The sequence below is a fragment of the Pan paniscus genome, chromosome 6, assembly GCF_029289425.2.
Source record: "Pan paniscus chromosome 6, NHGRI_mPanPan1-v2.0_pri, whole genome shotgun sequence".
Classification (NCBI taxonomy): domain Eukaryota; kingdom Metazoa; phylum Chordata; class Mammalia; order Primates; family Hominidae; genus Pan; species Pan paniscus.
Window position 1 is genome coordinate 24,125,279 of NC_073255.2, and position 19,484 is coordinate 24,144,762.

Sequence of the window (19,484 nt, forward strand, 5' to 3'; positions counted from 1 at the left end):
AGCCAGTAAACATGTGGAGGTCTGTTTAAAATAAGAATTGGGATAGGGATTGTCAGATAAGAAGCAGTATTACCTAAAGAGACTATTTGCATAAGTGTACCAGGCTGAGTTTTAAACTGGATAAAGTTAAAGTTTTAATTTTTCCCTCCACTAACCAGTAGGTGATGGCTCAAGAAGAAAATTAGCTTATTTATAAGTTTAAAAGAAGAGCTACATTTTTTTAGCATGTTTGAGTACATTGACCCATCTATACTTTCAGCAAAGCTCTGGACTCATTATTAAAATTGCTGGTTGTCTATTGAGCAGCATCACTATACCTGTGTCATGTGATGTCATATCAAAACTTTTATTATACTCAGAAAGTGGCAGTAAAACCTTTACTCCTTATGCTTAAAAAAATCAAAATTATTTCATAGTTCTTTGCCAGTGCTAGAAGTCATAAACTAATGCTGTACCGGTCACAACATGCTTGTACATAAGTTTTTCTTGACCCAAGCAGTGTTTTTAAAAATAAAGATAATCATTGCAGCACTGTTCACAATAGCCAAGACATGGATTTCAATCTAAATGTTCATTAATGGTAGACTAAATAAAGAAAATGTGGTACATGTACTCCATAGAATACTATGCAGCAATAAAAAGAATGGATCATGCCCTTTGAAAGAATTTGGATAGAACTGGAGGCCATTATCCTTAGCAAACTAATGCAGAAACAGAAAACCAAATACTGCATGTTCTCACCTATAAATGGGAGCTACATGATGGGAACACATAGACACAAAGGGGTAAACAACAGACACCGGGGCCTACCTGAGGGTAGAGAGTGGGAGGAGGGAGAGGGGCAGAAAAAATAACTATTGGGTACTAAGCTTAGTACCTGGGTCACGACATAATCTGCACAACAAACCCTTGTGACAAAAGTTTACCTACATAACAAACCTGCATATGTACGCTGAACCTAAAATTAAAGTTAAGAAAAATGTACTGTACATCGTAGAATTGCTAAGAGAATAAATTTCAAATGTTCTCACCACAAAAGATGTTAAAATATTTGGGTTGGTGCATATATTAATTAGCTTGATTCAATGATTACACATTGTATTCATAAATCATAACATCACTTTGTACCCCATAAATATATACAATTATAAATTGTCAATTTACAATAAAAATGTTCAAACTTAATGCCATAAAAATATGACAAAAAGATTCATACCAACACATTTCACAAAAAAGAATTAGAATATTTTACAAAGTCATGGATTTCTGGTTACTGTTGATGGTATCTGGAGGTCTGGCGTCACTGTGCCTGCATTTCTAAACATCACTGATTGCTAGAGCTGAGTATTGGCTGTCCATTTCCTCTGAGTGATAGTGTTTCACTTTGCCACTGTTCCTATTATTGCCTCTACCAGGCATGCTTCACCTATACCTCTAACTCCCTGGCATTCTTTGACGTTGGATATGTGACTTGTATATCCAAAGGATAAATTTCTTCTTTAATCCTATACCCAGCCCCTGACAATGCCCACTGAACCTATATTTTTAGCTTCATCTCTCTGTCTCTCTCTATAAGTTCTCTACTCTTCAAACACAGCAGAGAACTCTTCATTTGTGTTTGCCTGATCGCATTGTTTTCTTTCCTTATGATGTTTGAGGTCCCCCTGACTCTTTTTAGTCTAATCAAACCTTCCAAATAAAAGAGTTAAGTCAAAGTAAGACAACAGACACTTTCTTAAATGCCACTGTGTGGGAGCCATTGTGTTGGACATTGCTGGAATCCGTTCCCATGAGGAGATTACAATATTTTGGGGATATAACACATAAACATTAAATTAAACATATAGTGCATTGGATAACAGATCACGAGAGTGACAGAATGGTGTAATGAGGCAGTATAACCAATGGCACCATGAAAACCTTCATGAGTTGCCCACATCTTCTGCATTTCCTTTAAGCAGAGACTGTAAATCCTGGTTTTTGTCATGGAAGAGTAGCTTTATTTCAAGGTCTCACTAAAATCTCAATGTTAAAAATATATGCATTTAAATTTTTAAAATCTAAGAACACAATGTACATCTCAATTTCATGTATACATACGCACATAAAGAATACATAATGCACGTTTACTAGAAGTTAATGAAGATTAAAAGCATGCATCTGTAGTTCATGTTTCTTCCAATTTCTTGGTCAGTGGTTCTTCAAAGTTTTGCAATTTTAAACTTAATACTATGAAAACATTTATAGTTGTTTTCTATTAGTTCATCTAAATAAGAACACGGTATTTTTCTCACTATATTAGAATTTCCCCAGAAGAATTTATTGCCATGAAAAAATATGTTCTAGGAAACAAGAGAAATTGTTTTTTTCTCATTTCTCTCACTGTCAGGACTTGCCTCTCCATGCTTAGACCTAGCAGAGAAATCCTGAAGATATCCTGCTGGTAAGTAAGTTAACTGTTAAATAAGTCTCTAGGGTTAAAGGTTAACAGGCATGGATTCAGCAACAACTTTTTATAATAAACATGCATCACACCAATTAACCTAAACACCCTATTATATTAATCATATTTGATTGATTTTATTTCAATTTTCAGCATTCCCACCTAAGTAAATTGCTGTTTCCCTAATATTCCTGGGAGTCAGTCATTATTATCATGTTAAAATTAGTTCCTCTATTGGTCATATTGACATCAGGCATTTAAATGATTATTTAATATAATAAATAAGGTCTAAATGGAGTTTTGCTTAAACTGAATTAATGCTGCTGCCTCTTTCTTTTTATTGATTTTCATGAATTATGTTGGTCAAAATAAAATAGCATATAGCTAAAGATTATTGTACTAGAATATATATGGCAATTCATTTATCTCAACCAACTTGGTGATTAATTAATGTAGGTTAATTAATTAACCTTGCTGTATGGCATCCTGTGGGGTTAATGCTAACCATCCATCTATATACTTCTGCCAATGCTGAGGCAAAGGAGTAAGGCATCACTAGGAACTGGAAGATTTACAATCTTCCACAGTCATACCTACATATGGCATAGCAAAAATTATACACGTTCCTATTTGAATAGACCATTATTCCCAGCTTTAAAATAGTAGAAAAGAGGCACAGAGAGGCGACAATGCTCCCTCCCTTTCCATCGCTTTCCCAGGTCACTACTGAAAGCTTATCAGGCCTTGGTTTAATAATCTCTGTTCCTTGGCAGTCTGCTACTTAGCAACTAAATCATTCTCCCTTTCCCCATTTGTTCTACTCACCTTGCAACCTAAAAGATGAAAAATATTTATCCCAGATGTGTAAATTAAATACACAGGCATTCAAATTCAGTAGATTTTCATACATTAAGGGATGTCAGGAATGTAGCTAAATGCTAATGTTATCTAGGGTATATCTGATGAAATGGGATTTAAGTGTGCTTGAGTAGCAAAACTTTATCAGATAGAATGGGATATTTTTACCAAAATAATTTATTTAATGATCTGTGCTTTCCAAATTTATAAGCAAGTATTTTTCCTTTGTAAAAAGAGTGGAGGGGTTCTTAGGGCTCCTTTTTAGTGAACAACCGACCAAAAGGATAATTCTGTAATAATTTCTTTTTTTTGAGATTGAGTTTCACTCTTGTTGACCAGGCTAGAGTGGAATGGATGATCTCGGCTCACTGCAACCTCTGCCTCCCGGGTTCAGGCAACTCTCCGGCCTCAACCTCCTGAGTAGCTGGGATTACAGGTATGCGCCTCCATACCTGGCTAATTTTGTATTTTTAGTAGAGATGGGATTTCTCCATGTTGGTCAGGCTGGTCTCAAACTCCCAACTTCAGGTGATCCACCTGCCTCGGCCTCCCAAAGTGCTGGGATTACAGGTGTGAGCCACCACGCCCGGCCAATTCTGTAATTCTTAAAAGCTGGTGTGTAGAATGGGAACATAGTGGGGTTTTCATTACAATAGTTTAACTTTCCCCATATTAGGAATATGTGTATGGGTTCTATTTTATTCATACAAACCTTTATTGTTTAAAAAACACAAAGAAATAAAGATTGAAAGAACATTTTATATTCACGTGTATACTCATTGCAATTTTCATCTTTTTTCAACTTCAATGTTTTTAAACTTTAAAGTTTCTCTAAACATTTGCTTGAGCAAAGAATAATCTGCACTTTAGATATAATTACCAAAAAATGCATAATTAGAAAGAAACACTCAAATGCACAAACACATCAGTCGAGTAAAAAAATACCCTGCTGATAAAGCTTTCTTATCTAAATATTTGTTAACGGTTTTGCCAGAACAAAAATTACCACAAAACACACACATACACACACAATGGAATAAGCTTTAATTTAGGACCACAGATTGTGTAAAGCAAGCTCAGATAATTACAAATTAGGCAAAATTGTGGTTAGCTTAATGAAAAGGCTCAAAAGTGTGCCAGGCCAATGGCAAAGGACCTAAATCTAAAGACAGACAAGCTTTTCTTGATTACAGTGATTACATCATGGTCATTAGAATTTAAAGTAACTAACCCAAACACAGACATCATATCTTCATTTGATAGCTGTAGTCTAGTAAATAGTGGGAAAGGATGTTATGTATGGATTAAGCTTGATGAAACGAAAACAGACATTCTTTTTGAACCTGTCTGGCAAAGAAAATAAAAACTTCAGAATCAGTCAGTAAAGTTAGCTTTTAAAGTTCAGTCTCTTTGATTGGAAGGGGTCTGCGTAGTGTTTTTGGCTATTCTTTGTTTTATAGAGAAGCCACTGCAACAACTAGCTATGCATGACTCTTTCAGCATGCAGTCTCTAGTCGAGTCAGATGTTAGAGACCAACTTCTTGATACTTAGGCCAATCAGGAATTTTAAATTTTCAAAGCATGATGAGGTGCTAGCAATGGTTCAATATTTATTTTCTCATCAACTGTAATACAATTAAACCTTGTGTGAGTCTTAAGTCTCCAAATGTTGATCCTCAGACAGTCTGCAGGATCCTATCCTGCTCTGCATGTAGCAATTCATGCTGAGAAGACAAATGCTTTGCTCAGGGGAAAGAGATGCATTGGGTTACAGTTAGAGCTACATACATGAAAGCGAGCCCACTGGCCCCTGACCCTGAGCCCCTACTTCACAGCATTACCTGTGGGAACACTGCCTGAAGAGCAGTATTTAGGAAGATCAGGGAGGGGAGGCAAAAAAAAAAAAAAAAAAAAAAAAAGGTGGAGGTACTAGAGAAAGATAACAGCATCGAAACAGCATGTTGGAGTTTTTCTGTGTTACCTGTCTTATGGATAGAAGATCCCAGCTTGTTTTAAGAAAACACAGCCATTATTTCCTTTCTTGTGTTTTTGGATTCTGCACTAAGAAAATGAAGACATGGAAGCAGTGGACTAATACATTGACATTATATAACTTTAAGAAACAATGACATTGTATAACCTTAAGAAAAAAGTCTGAACTTTATTTATTTATTTTTATTTTTTTGAGATGAAGTCTTGCTCTGTCACCCAGGCTGCAGTGCAGTGGCTAGATGTCAGCTCACTGCAGCCTCCACCTCCCGGGTTCAAGCAGTTCTGCTGCCTCAGCCTCCCGAGTAGCTGTACTACAGGCTTGCACCACCATATGTGGCTAATTTTTGTATTTTTAGTAGAGACAGGGTTTCACCATGTTGGCCAGGATGGTCTTGATCTCCTGACGTCGTGATCCACCCGCCTCAGCCTCCCAAAGTGCTGGGATTACAGGCATGAGCTACCGCGCCAGGCCAGTCTGAACCTTAGTAAGACATTCAGTGTGAGTGAATACAAGAACACTCATGTTGCATCTTCAGCATTATCATCATCAAAAAGCATTTATTGAGTGTCTGGACCCACTGAGCATCCTTGAACCTACTAAGTTTAAAGTACTTAAGAAAGAAACTAAATCTCATGGTAAACACAACTCAGCCAACATGAACTGATATCAGCCCCTTACACTGCGCCTTAAAGAAACCAGATTGTTTAAAGAAAAACTGTGTAGAGACTACATGTAAATCTTGTATGCTTTATCACTCTGGTAAATAAGTGGTTTCATTTTCTACTTTACTGATGTTTCAAAATGGTCAGAGGAACTCACAAAAGTTTCACAGCAATTCTCAGATAAGGTTTTATCATCAAAGACAACAAACTATAGATAAAAATTAATCTTCCAAAATGCATTTTCTTGGGTCATGTTTTCTGGAAATAGAAGTCAATGAAACTTGTAAAGTTTTACTTTGTGTGTTTTCCATGCATCTGCCGCAGCCATTGCCATGAAATTTTCCTCCCAGCTGAGAAAATGTGCAAATACAATTGTATTGCTCGGGAACTTTTAAATCTATTAATATACTACAAACCTGAAACCCTAGCCTGCTCAGTTAGAAGCCAGAGAGGTGGTCACGCACAGAAGTCCCAGGAACAAATGTGTGTGTTCGACTTCTTTCAGGACATCATATCCCAACTGATTCTGATTTAATTGTTTGGGTAGGGACCAGGCAGAAGCATCTTATACAATCTCCCTAGGTGAATCTGATATTCACTGTGATCTGGTTTGGATTCTTTTACCTATTTCTAGCCATTAAAGCGATGTTACCAATACGGTAGTGACTGGATTTTTCAAGCAGGATAGAAATCACAATGATGATTCCACTAAGAGATAAGCTCCTGGATATCTACAAACTCTGATCACTCTCATCTCTCCTGTTAATCCCTGCAGCCATGCCATGGGAGATAAGAGAGAAACAAGCTCTAAATTATATTGAATTGATTGTATAGAGCTTCTTAGACGCTAGCATTTTTCACCAACTTGGATATAGACTTCACTTAGCTGTCCTGGGGATGATGAGGCACCAGCTTCTGGGACATTTATCACTTAAAAAAGTGGTATGTTGCTGTGACGATTATAAAAACTGATAGCACTGTAAGGATAAAAGTCGAGTTGGATTCTAGTTCCAAGGGATTCAGCAGAGGCTGTAGGCAGATGCATTATCACACTGAAGGGAAAACAAACAAACAAATAACATCCATACATATACATAGAGTTCGAGGTAACAGGAAAGGTAAGCACTGAGGCCTGAGGAACCCAGAGCTGGTCAGGAAACCAGACAGAGTGGGCGAAGAAGCCAAACATTAAGCAAGGAAGTCAATGTATGCAGTTGATAGATAACTTGGAAACAGAGGCCATGTTCTTCCCACTTAGAAATGATATTCATGCTTCTAGAGTTGAACAATGAGATCAGGCAAGTGAATAAAAAATATCTGAAAGGGAAGACAGAGCAGTAAAAGTTGATGCCAGTTCTAGGTCATTCGTCATTCAGAATTGCATGGAGCTGGTAAAGAAAATAAGTAAATGACTCATACGCATCTGCTTACTGTTCTAGAGACTTCATATATATTGTCACACTTAATTCTCATTATAATTACAGATAAGAATTATTGCACCATTTTTCAGATGAAGAAACTGGAAATTCAGAGGTGTTAGCTTGTCCAGGGTATGTACTTATTAACGATAGAATTAAATTTGAACTATCTGCTTGTAATAAATGTTAGAAAATTTCCTCCCTTTTATTTTATTGCTTTATATTTTATTGCATTATAATTTCTGTGATCCAGAATAGAGAATCAGATAATTAACTACAAAGTGTCGGTGCTTTCTGTAACATTTGTGAAATTATACAGTTGTTTTGCTCATTTTTCATGTTTTTGTATTTTCATTTGCTAGGTTTTTTCTTCTAGCTTTGTAAACTTTGCTAGAAATATCTGAAGTGCTAATATTTGGCAATATATGTTTAAATTTTCTAACATCAAGTTTAATAACCTTAGTAGAATTAAATATATGAAAACAGAGCTTACCTTTATGATGCAGTGAGTATTTTTAACAATGACTTCAAATAGTAGCATAAGTTTACCAAGAATCTATGACTTTGGGATAACTAAATGATATGATTTCAGGTTTTGTTTAAGCAACACACAAACATGAGCTAAATTACTGAGGTTCTGTTTTATTAAAGACATAGAATTAAAATATAATTATAATTTTTTGAAATTAGTTGTCTGTATAGTAAATTATTGAACGGTTCACACATCTAAAACCTAACCTATGTGGATAAGGAACTCACCCTTTATCCAATCCTTGCTGTTTTAAAACTTTTCTAATATGCTAATATTTGAATTTAGAGAAAATTTAGAAAATTTTTTTTTTTTTGAGACAGAGTCTCACTCTGTCACCCAGGCTGGAGTGCAGTGGAGCAATCTCGGCTCACCGCAAGCTCTGCCTCCCGGGTTCACGCCATTCTCCTGCCTCAGCCTCCCGAGTAGCTGGGACTACAGGTGCCGGCCACCATGACGCCTGGCTAATTTTGCGTGTTTTTAGTAGAGACGGGGTTTCACCGTGTTAGCCAGGATGGTCTCAATCACCTGACCTCGTGAACCACCCGCCTCAACCTCCCAAAGTGCTGGGATTACAGGCGTGAGCCACCGTGCCTGGCCTATAAAATATTTTAAAAGTCACAGCTTTATGTTTTAAAATAAACGTCTGCTGTAGAAGGCAGCATCAGTCCCAATCAATCAATCAGCCAGAGTTTATTAATCCTTTTCTACTTCCTGGATGCTGTTGTACAACCAAGAGAAGGGCGAATAAGACCTGGTTTTGCTCTCAAGAAAAACATACAAAAAATACAAAGAGAATACTCTAAGGTAGAGTTAAGTAAACGAGTATTTAAATAGATACTTTCAATCCAAGACATGAAGGAAGCAGAAAGTGAGGCTTGGAGATGGGTTTATAAAGGAGCTGGCATGTTAAATGAATGCTCAACAAAAAGGTATTATTTAAGGAAAAGTGGCAACAGCTTGTCAGACATAAACAAAGAATGGAAGGAAAACTATGTCACGGCTAGCCAGAGTGATGTGCTCATTTTGGAGAAGTGATACTGAAGACAGAAAGTAAGCCAAGATTACAGACAGCTTTATTTTTGTAGCAGTGTTTTAGACTTAGAACAACTTGCTGAAGGTTTTTAAGGTAAGAACTATTCTTAAAAAGCTTTGTTATAGATCAACTGGATGAAGTTTTGCAGAATGACTTGGAAAGAAAATGTAGTATCAGTCACGTCAAACATTTATCATTTCCTTGTGGTGAGAACATTCCAAATCCTCTCTTTTAGCTATTTTGAAATATACATTGTTATTAACTATAGTCACCCAGTGGCATAATAGAACACCAGAACTTATTTCTTCTATGTATAATAGTATTCAAAGAGGTATTGAATTTTCATTTTTTTCTTTAGTATATAAAATTTAAAAAGTCCTGTTATTGTTGAAAACCAAAAGGAATTTTGAAGGAAAAAATAGGAGCTTAAATACCTGAGTAGTATGGCTGTAAATGATAGAAACATTAAATGTGACTCCAAAAGGCATTTGTAACAGTGGTACAAATAACAGAATGGGAGCTGGGTAGTGAGTGGATATTAAAATTCCATTTTGAACATAGTGACAGTAAATTGAAAATATCTCAGAAGTAGCTGAGCACGTGAGACTAGTGGTCTGTTCTGAAGATGGAGATTTGACAACAGGGAAACACTATGACATAGTGAGTTAACGTTCATACAAATTTAGGGCTTATTCTGATCCTTTCTCTTTGTCATCTGGGTGACCTCACCTAAGTCATCTAATCCCTGGAGTCTTAGATTTTTTGAAAATAAAAATTGTCTTTCAAAATTTTGGTGACTAGCACTTTGTAGGCACAAGTGGAATGTTAGTTATTCTGAAGAAATAATCATTATCAAAAAATTTATTATGGCATCTCCATTGCTGTTTCACTTGAATTGAAGATTGTCTTTGGCTTACTAGTTGAGAACACCATCATGAGTTAATATGATTTTTTTTAAGTCAGGAATGTGCTAACATGGGTACTTTGGCCTAACACATGCAAAAGTATCGATTTGTGTGGAGAAATCTTTTCTCAATTAGATGCCTGAAAGGACAAAACATCATTATATGAATAACTTTGCTTTTTCTAAGTTCATCTTTCTAAAATACTGTATAACATATCCCAAAGGATATTGCTAATTTGAATCTCCTATTTTTGTAAAAGCTGTCTAAGAAACGAGTAATGAGAAATTGTCATTTCTATGTAGCTAGAATATGCCTATCAGAAATGATGCCTGATGAAATGTGAAAATGCTGATTAATGAAGGAGAGATTGTATAGGTCTGGAAATGCCAGATAGCCCAAAACTCTAGGTTGCATCTGAAAGCAAAGAACAGGGGAAAATGTTCTGGTTTAGCCTCTGAGTAAAAGAACTTCAGTCCCCATGACTGCCCATCTGGCATTTTTCACCAGCACCAAATTCATTAGCAATGATTAGTCCTTTTCTCCAAATCTTTCACTCAAAATAAGTAAATAGAAGGAGAGTTTAGGCAGTAAAAGATCAAGGGACAGTATCTCTATTTTAAGATGTCCTTAAGTTATCCTGATTGGTCAAAGCCTAAACAAGCATTAAAGAAGGAGGTACATGATGAAAAGATGAATTTTCCCTAAACATCTCCAATGTTATGTTCTATGTTAGGTAACAGAGAATTTGGTTAAAGTGATTCACATATATTGACATTTCTTCATGTGAATTTAGATCAAAAATGACATGGAAGAATCTTTTTATTTCATTACCTCAGCCTTTATTTCTTTAATAGAAACCCTCACTGTATAAAATTTTCATGTTTTTTAGCTCAATTTTTAAAAAATATACAATGTTATAATAAAAGATCTGTTTAATGCTGAGTCATCATGTGGTCGATTGGACCCTCCATCATTATATTGGTTGATATTGTAAAGCCAATAGGCTTCCTAAGACTTTAGTAACCGCCTTCAACCTTTATGTATCAGCAGTCAACTCTAGATTTTAGGACTCAGTTTTAAAAGGAGAACAGAGAGAGGGAGATGGAGGGGGAGGGAGAGAAAGAGAAGAAGAGGGACAGAATTTAAGAATAGAGATTTAAGATTTAATAGAGATTTAATAATTTAAATAGAGATTTAAATTATTCACTTCTCAGAAGTTGCTCTTTTAGAAAATGCTTTCTGAAAGTCATGATATAATGTGGCTCACCTAGAAAAAAATCAGGATTTACAAAACTGTCAGAAACCTACATCAATTTTTTGATTAAATGCATATAACATAAAAATTAAAGAAACTTATCACTATACAGTGACCAAAATACTACAGTACTACACAATCATTTTCATATAAGATTTCATATAGGTTGGTACAAAAGTAATAGCCGTTTTGACCATTACTTTTTTTTTTTTTTTAAGATGGAGTTTGGCTCTGTTGCCCAGGCTGGAGTGCAGTGGCATGATCTCTGCTCACTGCAGCCTCCGCCTCCCGGGTTCAAGCAATTCTCCTGCCTCAGCCTCTGAGTAGCTGGGACTACAGGCGCCCGCCACCACGCCCGGCTAATTTTTGTGTTTTTAGTAGAGACGGGGTTTCACCATATGAGTCAGGGTGGTCTCAGTCTCCTGACCTCATGATCCATTGGCCTCCAGAAGTGCTGGGGTTACAGGCATGAGCCACTGTGCCCGGCCTGGCCATTACTTTTAATGGTAAAGACAGCAATTACTTTTGCATCACCTAATAAATATGCTAGTTAACAGTGGTGAGAGAAATAATATAAGTTGTTGTATGAAATCCCATAGTATAGTGCCATATCTTTTCCCAAGCATATTTTTATTTATGCCTGGGTAAATTCCTATTACTTATTGCTGTCCTTTTTTTTCATGTATTAACCTTGTTTCTCATATTCTCATGTTCCCTTACTCTCTTACTCTTAGTTATATTTTATGTTTTTGGAAATTCACTTTGTAACCAGATTTGTGTATGTAACTACACATTTAATGTCATGCATATTTAATACTATGCACTCCTAATAACATCTACCATATAAAGAACATGCATTTTAAGAAGTATGTTGCCAATAGCCACAAAGCTTTTATTTTGTGTGTGTGTGTGTGTGTGTGTGTGTGTGTGTGTGTAGGGGGTCCTGATCTGTAAATGTGTTCTCAAATACAATAATCTTAATATTGTTGGATTTTTTTTAAAGGGATACAATGTGAATAGGTAATACTTATTGAGCACTGGGCTAAGCCATACACACACACACACACACACACACACACACACACACACACACACACACAGAATCTCATTTTTGCTCATATAATAACCTTATAAAGATGGAAACTATTTTTATCCTCATTTTAAGATTAAAAAAGAGGTTTGAAAACAAGTAACTAGAATGAAGGTACATTGTAAATGGTGGGACTATAATTGAAAATCTTGAGCTCCACATGGTTGTAAAACAGAATTCTCAGAAAACAAGATAATTTTCATGTATACTGGCATTAGCTATAGTGCTTATGGCCTACAATTTTGGTTAGTTCTGCCACTGAGAGATTAATTTTCTGCCATTGGATATTCCTCAATAGCAGTTGTCTGTCATATTTCCCAATTTGCTGAAGGCTAACAATGAGGGTGTGTGTGTGTGTGTGTGTGTGTGTGTGTGTGCAGGACAGGTAAGGGAGAAAGGATTTCATTGAGAGTGAGTTCTTCACCAGACTGAAGGATGCTGAATACTGCTGAGTATGATCTCCTTGCCCTGGTAATAATTCCTTTAGGGTTCTAGGGAAGAAGTATATGGCACCAGAAACAAGCCTTTGGGTTTAGATCATTGTTCAGTTTGATAACCTGGGAGTTGGGACTTCTGATTGTGATTAACTGGTTGGTGCACACTGAAGTCTATCTTTAGCATGCTTCAGCATCTCTCTCATGGCATTAGTGGATGGGGAATTTACATTTTTGTTTTCAAAAGAGAATAACCAAATGCCTAGAATTAGTACTAGCATAGCAAAATTTTAGTGGTGAGTACCTGTAAACATTTTCTTCAAAAATCAATTAGTTCATAATAGTGGTAGCAAAATTAATTTGTCAAATATTTATGACAAAGTCTGTGCCAATTCCTGCCTCATTTTTACCTTGATCAGGAACCTCCAATGCTGCTAATGCTCTGTTTTCATTGAAGGAAACACCTGTTGCCTAAAATATTAATAACTCAGGTCAATTTTAAGACTGTGAAACCTCGGAGTCTATTCCATGGTTATTTTTATTTGCTTAACTATTACAAATAGGCACTTCATCTTTGAAATGAGAACAAGTTGTATAACTTTATTAATGAAAATTAGAAGTCTGAACTTTTCTACTACTTGGCTATGTAAGTGGTTTGTGATAAGCAATACATCCTCCTTTCATGAAATGTTCTAGAGATACATTTTCCTGACGTCCTTAGTCAGTTGATAGCTTATCTCTGCAGGAGCCATGAGTTAGTTTTGCAGATCTAGTAGAAGGAAGAATTTCCAATATATTTTTTTAAAAACTAAAATTTGATTTCCATCTGGGCAATATGGATTCTCCATTCACAAGGCTGTAAAATATCTATGAATAAAAATTTTCTAGCATGAGATCTCTATTGAGGAGGAGTCTGGGATAAAGACTATTGGAATGGAAGTCAACAGCTTTAAATTCTTGTTCTTGTGTAATGTCGAACCACCCTGACACCTTGGTTACATCGCTTAATTTCCCCGACGCTATTATTTTCATTTGTTAAACAAAAACTTCAGTTTCTGGGGACTCTTCTTACTCCAACTCAATTAATGACTACCTGTCCCCTCCAGTTTTGTTTGGGACCAGAGTGTGCCCATTGCCATTCCTGTGGCTGTGAGCGCTTGTCACTTTGTTACATCCTGAGAAATGAGTATTTGGCTTGTTTAGTGACACTAGATGAAGCCTAAAGTTTATGAAGCTGCTGTAGGTTTCGTTGTTTCGGCAGCACTTTTTATTATCACATCTATGTTTTATAAGTACTGGTTAATGTAGAGGAGATGACAGATTTTTTTCTATTAATGTTTTATATACTATAATCCTATTTTTTAAAAAAATCAGTTATTTAATTGGAACATTTTAAAAAGGATTTGTTTTATTTGAGGGGCTCCAGTTTTTAAAGAAGTTAAAAGTAATCTTAAAAAGTTCGAAATAGGGCCGGGTGCAGTGGTTCATGCCTGCAGTTCCAGCACTTTGGGAGCCTGAGGCAGGTGGATCACCTGAGGTCAGGAGTTCAAGATCAGCCTGACCAACTTGGTGAGACCCCCGTCTCTACTAAAAATTCAAAAATTAGGTGGGCATGGTGGTGGGTGCCTGTAATTCCAGCTACTCAGGAGGCTGAGGCAGGAGAATCACTTGAACTCAGGAGGCAGTTGCAGTGAGCCGAGATCGTACCACTGCAATCCAGCCTGTGCAACAGAGCAAGACTCGGTCCTCCCCCCCAAAAAAAAGCTCAAAATAGGTATATGATAACATCAAATAAGAGAATTTAAAAAGCTGACTTTTAGCTATGTTGAATTCAGTCTTATTCATGAATAAATTTGGTAGTATACATAGTTGGCTCAAAGGTAATTATCTGGCGAAGCTGAAATTTTATTGTGATAAATATTATTAGTCATTGTATATTTATGCTAAGATGGACTGTTCATATGTAAATTAGTCAAAAGCTGAAGAAAATGAGGAGTTAAATCAATGAAAGTATTTTCAGAGTTGATTTATATGATATTGAAAAGTAGTAACTTATTTATCACAGACTATGAGTCTAAAAGCACATGTAAATTCCCTTCCGTTAATGTATCTCTTTCCTACTTCCCCATCCACCTCTAAAAAACTCCGTAGTTTCTAGACTGTGACCTTTGCTGAGACTTAATATTCTAAATCAAGTTATTATACTAGGTTCCCAATGATCTCCTTCACTCTGTTGAAACTCTAAGTTGATATTTAAGAACAATTCATGCAAACTTTGAAAAAAAGTACCATTTCCAGTTTAAAAAAAAATCTTAAAGCTACTTTGAGTGCTGTCCAGGAAAGAAAACAGATTACAACTTTTGATAACATAGGAAGAAAACATTATTATCACAGCTTGAAATCTGTTAACAGGAACTTTCTTTAGGGAACAAACATTAAAGTACAACAGAAATTTAATTACAAGAAGATTTTCCACTTGTCAGAAATATTTGCATTAATGTCAGTAATAACTACAATAAAGAGACTATTGTCTGTTGCTGGGAGAAAAGGAGATGAAAGGGATCCCTGAGTCCCTGTTACAGACACACTAAAGGCACGTTGATTATTGAGATTTTCTTTTGGATAAACCAAAACAAAATACTGAGTAAAAAAATATTAAAGCAATATTCATTCATTAGTATCATATCGATTGTCAATGTTTCACCAGGGAATTGTCGGGGCTACTATTTGCCCTTTTAGCCTGGTATGAAATTAGCTCATTCAGTATATAATATTTGTGGAGAAATGTGACAGCAGCATAGAAGAACATTGAGATCTTTTATTGATTCTTCCTTTGCTTTCCACCCCTGAGTTCAGGGCACTGCTTATAGGATAAGTTTCAAGAGCTGTATCTAATCTAGATATTGAATTTGTTTAGAACCTCTATCATAATGACATTGCAAGAGTGAGGGGCAACAGGAGGTCCCTGGCAGATCAGGTAATCCTTTCAAATGCAGCATTTAAGGCCTCTTTGTGCTAGTGAAATGAATGTATTGCAAGGAACTAAGAGTATTCTCATGAATTAATTTTCGTTATCCATCTAGTATCTCTTGAAAAAAAGGGAGCACTTTGCAGAGCTCTTACTATTTGTGAAACCCTTTGCACATATTGTTTCACTTGTCCTTATAGTACTTTCTTTCCTTTTTTTTTTTTTTGAGACAGGATCTTGCTCTGTCACCCAGGCTGGAGTGCGCAGTGGTGCAATCTTGGCTCACTGCAACCTCCACCTCCTGGGTTCAAGTGATTCTCCTGCCTCAGCCTCCAAGGTAGCTGGAATTACAGGCACCCACCAGCATGCCTGGCTAATTTTAGTATTTTTAGTAGAGACGGGGTTTCACCATGTTGTCCAGGCTTGTCTCGAACTCCTGACCTCAAGTGATCCACCCGCCTTGGCTTCCCAAAGTGCTGGGATTACAGGCATGAACCACCACACTCAGCCACAATACTTTCTTGATGTGGGTATAATTATGTTCTTTTCAGATACTTCAGAGAAGTAAAGTGTATTTCTTAAGGCCATTTAGCTAGAACACAGTGAAGCCATGATTCAAATGTAGGACTGCAGAGTTCACGAAACATGCACTTAACCACACCATTTTCTATAGCTTTGGTGAGCAATTTGAAATATCCTTTGAGACCAATTTCAACGTCAACATAATAAAGACAAAGCTTTTATCTAGTGTTTCCCAACCTATGGATTATGTACCCTTGGGAGATATCCAAGTTAATATAATGCATCCATAAATCCAAATATACATCAAGCATTATCTATATACAATGAAGCTGTTACATCCTACATTTATTAAATGTAAATATATGCATATAAATAATAAGACATAAATCCAATTATTAATCACCATTGATTTTTAGGAGCTTTGTTCATTATAATTTTCCTAAGCAATTTTGTCAAAAAGGAATAATTCTAAACATGTGGGGTTAGCAAAGTTATTGTTGTGATTTTTTACTTTCAAAAGGGGTTCTTGTTCTTGAAAATCCTAAGAACTGCCATTTTGTGGGGTACTGATTTGGACTACTTTTACTCATATCATTCATTGTGCATTCATTCATTCAGTAATTAAATTCTGGTTGAACATCAACCATATGCCAGACATTATTTCTAGTAGCAGTAAAGAAAATGGACAAAGATCCCCACTTTTGAGGAGCTTAAATTTTGGTGTCATGTATATTATGTTATAATGTATATGTTGTAGCACAGCCAGAACTGTTTTCTAAAATAATCTTGGCCCTACATGAAGATATTGCCTTGCTAACCTTTTTTGTAGAGTTAGGGTGGGAAATGATTCAGACTAGGATCCTGTAAGGTTCTGACAGAGGCGATTTTGGAAGTTTGGATTGGATAAATTGTCAGTCAGGATCAGCTGTATGCAATGCCTAAACTCTAGGGTATTGCCATAGAATGTAGCCTTGGTTATCCAACTCTTATTAAAGCTCGTTTTTTGAAAATTAATACTAAAAAAATAGCCTGAAGTATATGCATCCTGATCCATCTAGTCTGCTAAATAGCATAAAAATGTATCCCTGAATAAAGTTAGGCAATCAGAAAGCTGCCTGCTTAGATTGTGTGGTTTTGGCAGTCCTTTTGAATTCTGTACATTAAATTGTGCTTTGGCATGAAGTCGGTGAATAAGGTGGGGCAGCCACAGTGAGAAACAGCTCTGTGGAGCTCTCTGTGTATTGCAGGTTTATTATTGAGGATGACGCTCCCCAAAATTTCCTCAGTGTCCCTTCTGTGATGAACCGTAGGAGAGTTTTGTGTAGACTTCAGTGTAGCAAAATGTGTGTTTCTCTGGAAGAGCTGGTATTTTTTTATCTTACGCACAATGATAATTTATAACTGATCATATTTCTCAATTTATTTTGTCTGATAGGGGAGTCAGAGCTGAATTTATGATCCATTTTTAATTCTTTTGCAGAAATATACACATTTATTTCCGAGTTCTTACTCTCTGGCATCTTCATAAAATATGAGCTTCATTTTCTCTGTGTCCTGATTTTCCTAATTTAAAAAGTTTTATTTTACTATGTGAATTTTTATAAGCAACTACAAATGCTTTTGAGAACAAGGCAGGCTATGTGGTTATTAATGAAATAAGTATAATAAGAGCTAGGAGAGATTGGAGAAGTAAAAACTCTAACCCCCAGCGTCATAACAAAAGTCATAACAAATGTACCATAATAGTGTAAATTAACCCTGTAAGGTGACTTCTCACCATTTTTAAAAAACTGTTTCAAAGTCAGCCCCAGAAAATCCCTTAAACTGTCTTTGGATTCTCGCCCCTACGCTAGCACCCTGTGGTTTGCTGTTCTCAGGGCTTTCCATTTCTGTATAGGGTGGCTCAAAGAAAACAGTTTACCTGAAACAAGAATTTAAACGACTAAAGATAAAGTTGGATGATATGTTTATAATATTTTATTTGAATTATACCATCTATATCTTTAAGGACCACATATTCTTATAACTCAGTCTAAGACAGAGTCTTTATTTCTGATAAGAGCTTGGATAGAATATTTTGACATTTACACTGATTTTTACATTCTATGCTTCCTCTAATTAGGTTACTTTCCCAAGTTGTTTAATTTCAGTCTCCTATGAAATAGAATTCATATGAATAGAAGTATTTGCTTATTTAACAAAAACATATTTTAACAACACTCTATATCTAAGTTTCAGAGACCCAGTTACATTGAGAGAATAGAGATAACTTCATGCTCTAGCCATGCTGGTCTATCTTTATTTTTAAAATAAGAATTTAAGCCATACTCCACTGTCAGTTTTGTTGGTTTATTAACTGTAGAATACTAAAGTAACTGATGATCACAGGAGGTTCCTGTTTAAGTTCATTGGACTGAGGATGATAAATCTCTTAAGAGGAATTTAGATTAGTAAATGTACAGCCCTCACAGGTCATATTAAGCTTATTATTCCCAAATATGACTTTGGTTCTTTCCATAGAGCACAATTCATACTCCTCCATGGTCCCAAGGAGATTATAGATGTAAACAGGAATTTTCTCTTGTGGAGTGAAAGAGGAGTCCAGCAGGATGTGAACCAGGCTAATAAAATGTGAATTTATAGGTGTTCTGCTTCTGAGCCCACTTTCTGTGTCTGCTAAGTCCAGGTCTTCCTAATCCTTCCCCACCGCAGACAGGTGCTGCTCTTCTTTTCATATAGTTATTGAATATTAACTACAAGAGTTTGTTCTAAGATAATATTAGGATTCTGGCATTCATAGCCACTGAAGGCAAACAAATCAGTGCTCAGGTGAATTAAGAAGAACCAAAGCCCCAGTTGAACAATGTCTGAGAGAGTGTTTGGCCATATATTTGAATAAAGTATATACAGCTTCCTTAAATTTTTAAAATGTTTTAGTTAGTTCTGAAAAAAACTTTTGTCTTGATAATTGTCTGCATATTTATTTATAAAGACTGATAATTGATCTAAAATATTCAGAAAGAATTAAGCCGTAGACATTATCCCAGACCCATATGGCAACCATTTTATGAAACTTTATTTAGCACTCAAACAAACAAACAAACATTCCCAGTGGAAAAAAAAAATACTGAGCACTGTATTTCTCATATAGTCACAAATAAATTTTGTGGTTTTCTAAGATACCTAACACTTTTCTCAAAGTGAAAAGCTTTTCAAAGTTAAAGTCAGATATTCATGTGGAGTGATTCTTAAAATGCGTAAGAATGTAAATAGCCAAAAATTGAAGTTAACCTCTTTTGACAATTCTGTAATGTCTACCATTACAGATTCAAAACAAGACAATAATTCTATATGAAAACTTTACTAGTTTG

At 35.8% G+C, this 19,484-nt stretch overlaps 1 long non-coding RNA gene across 4 annotated transcripts in view; it reads left to right on the top strand.

Moving 5' to 3' along the window:
• LOC117980887 (uncharacterized) overlaps positions 1 to 19,484 on the top strand; it is a 175,449-nt gene that overhangs the window by 149,884 nt on the left and 6,081 nt on the right. For all 4 annotated transcript variants that reach the window (XR_010112726.1, XR_010112728.1, XR_010112729.1 and 1 more), the window contains 3 exons: positions 2,390 to 2,443; positions 3,616 to 3,737; positions 7,441 to 7,506. This is a non-coding gene — a long non-coding RNA (uncharacterized LOC117980887). The remainder of the gene's footprint in view (positions 1 to 2,389; positions 2,444 to 3,615; positions 3,738 to 7,440; positions 7,507 to 19,484) is intronic.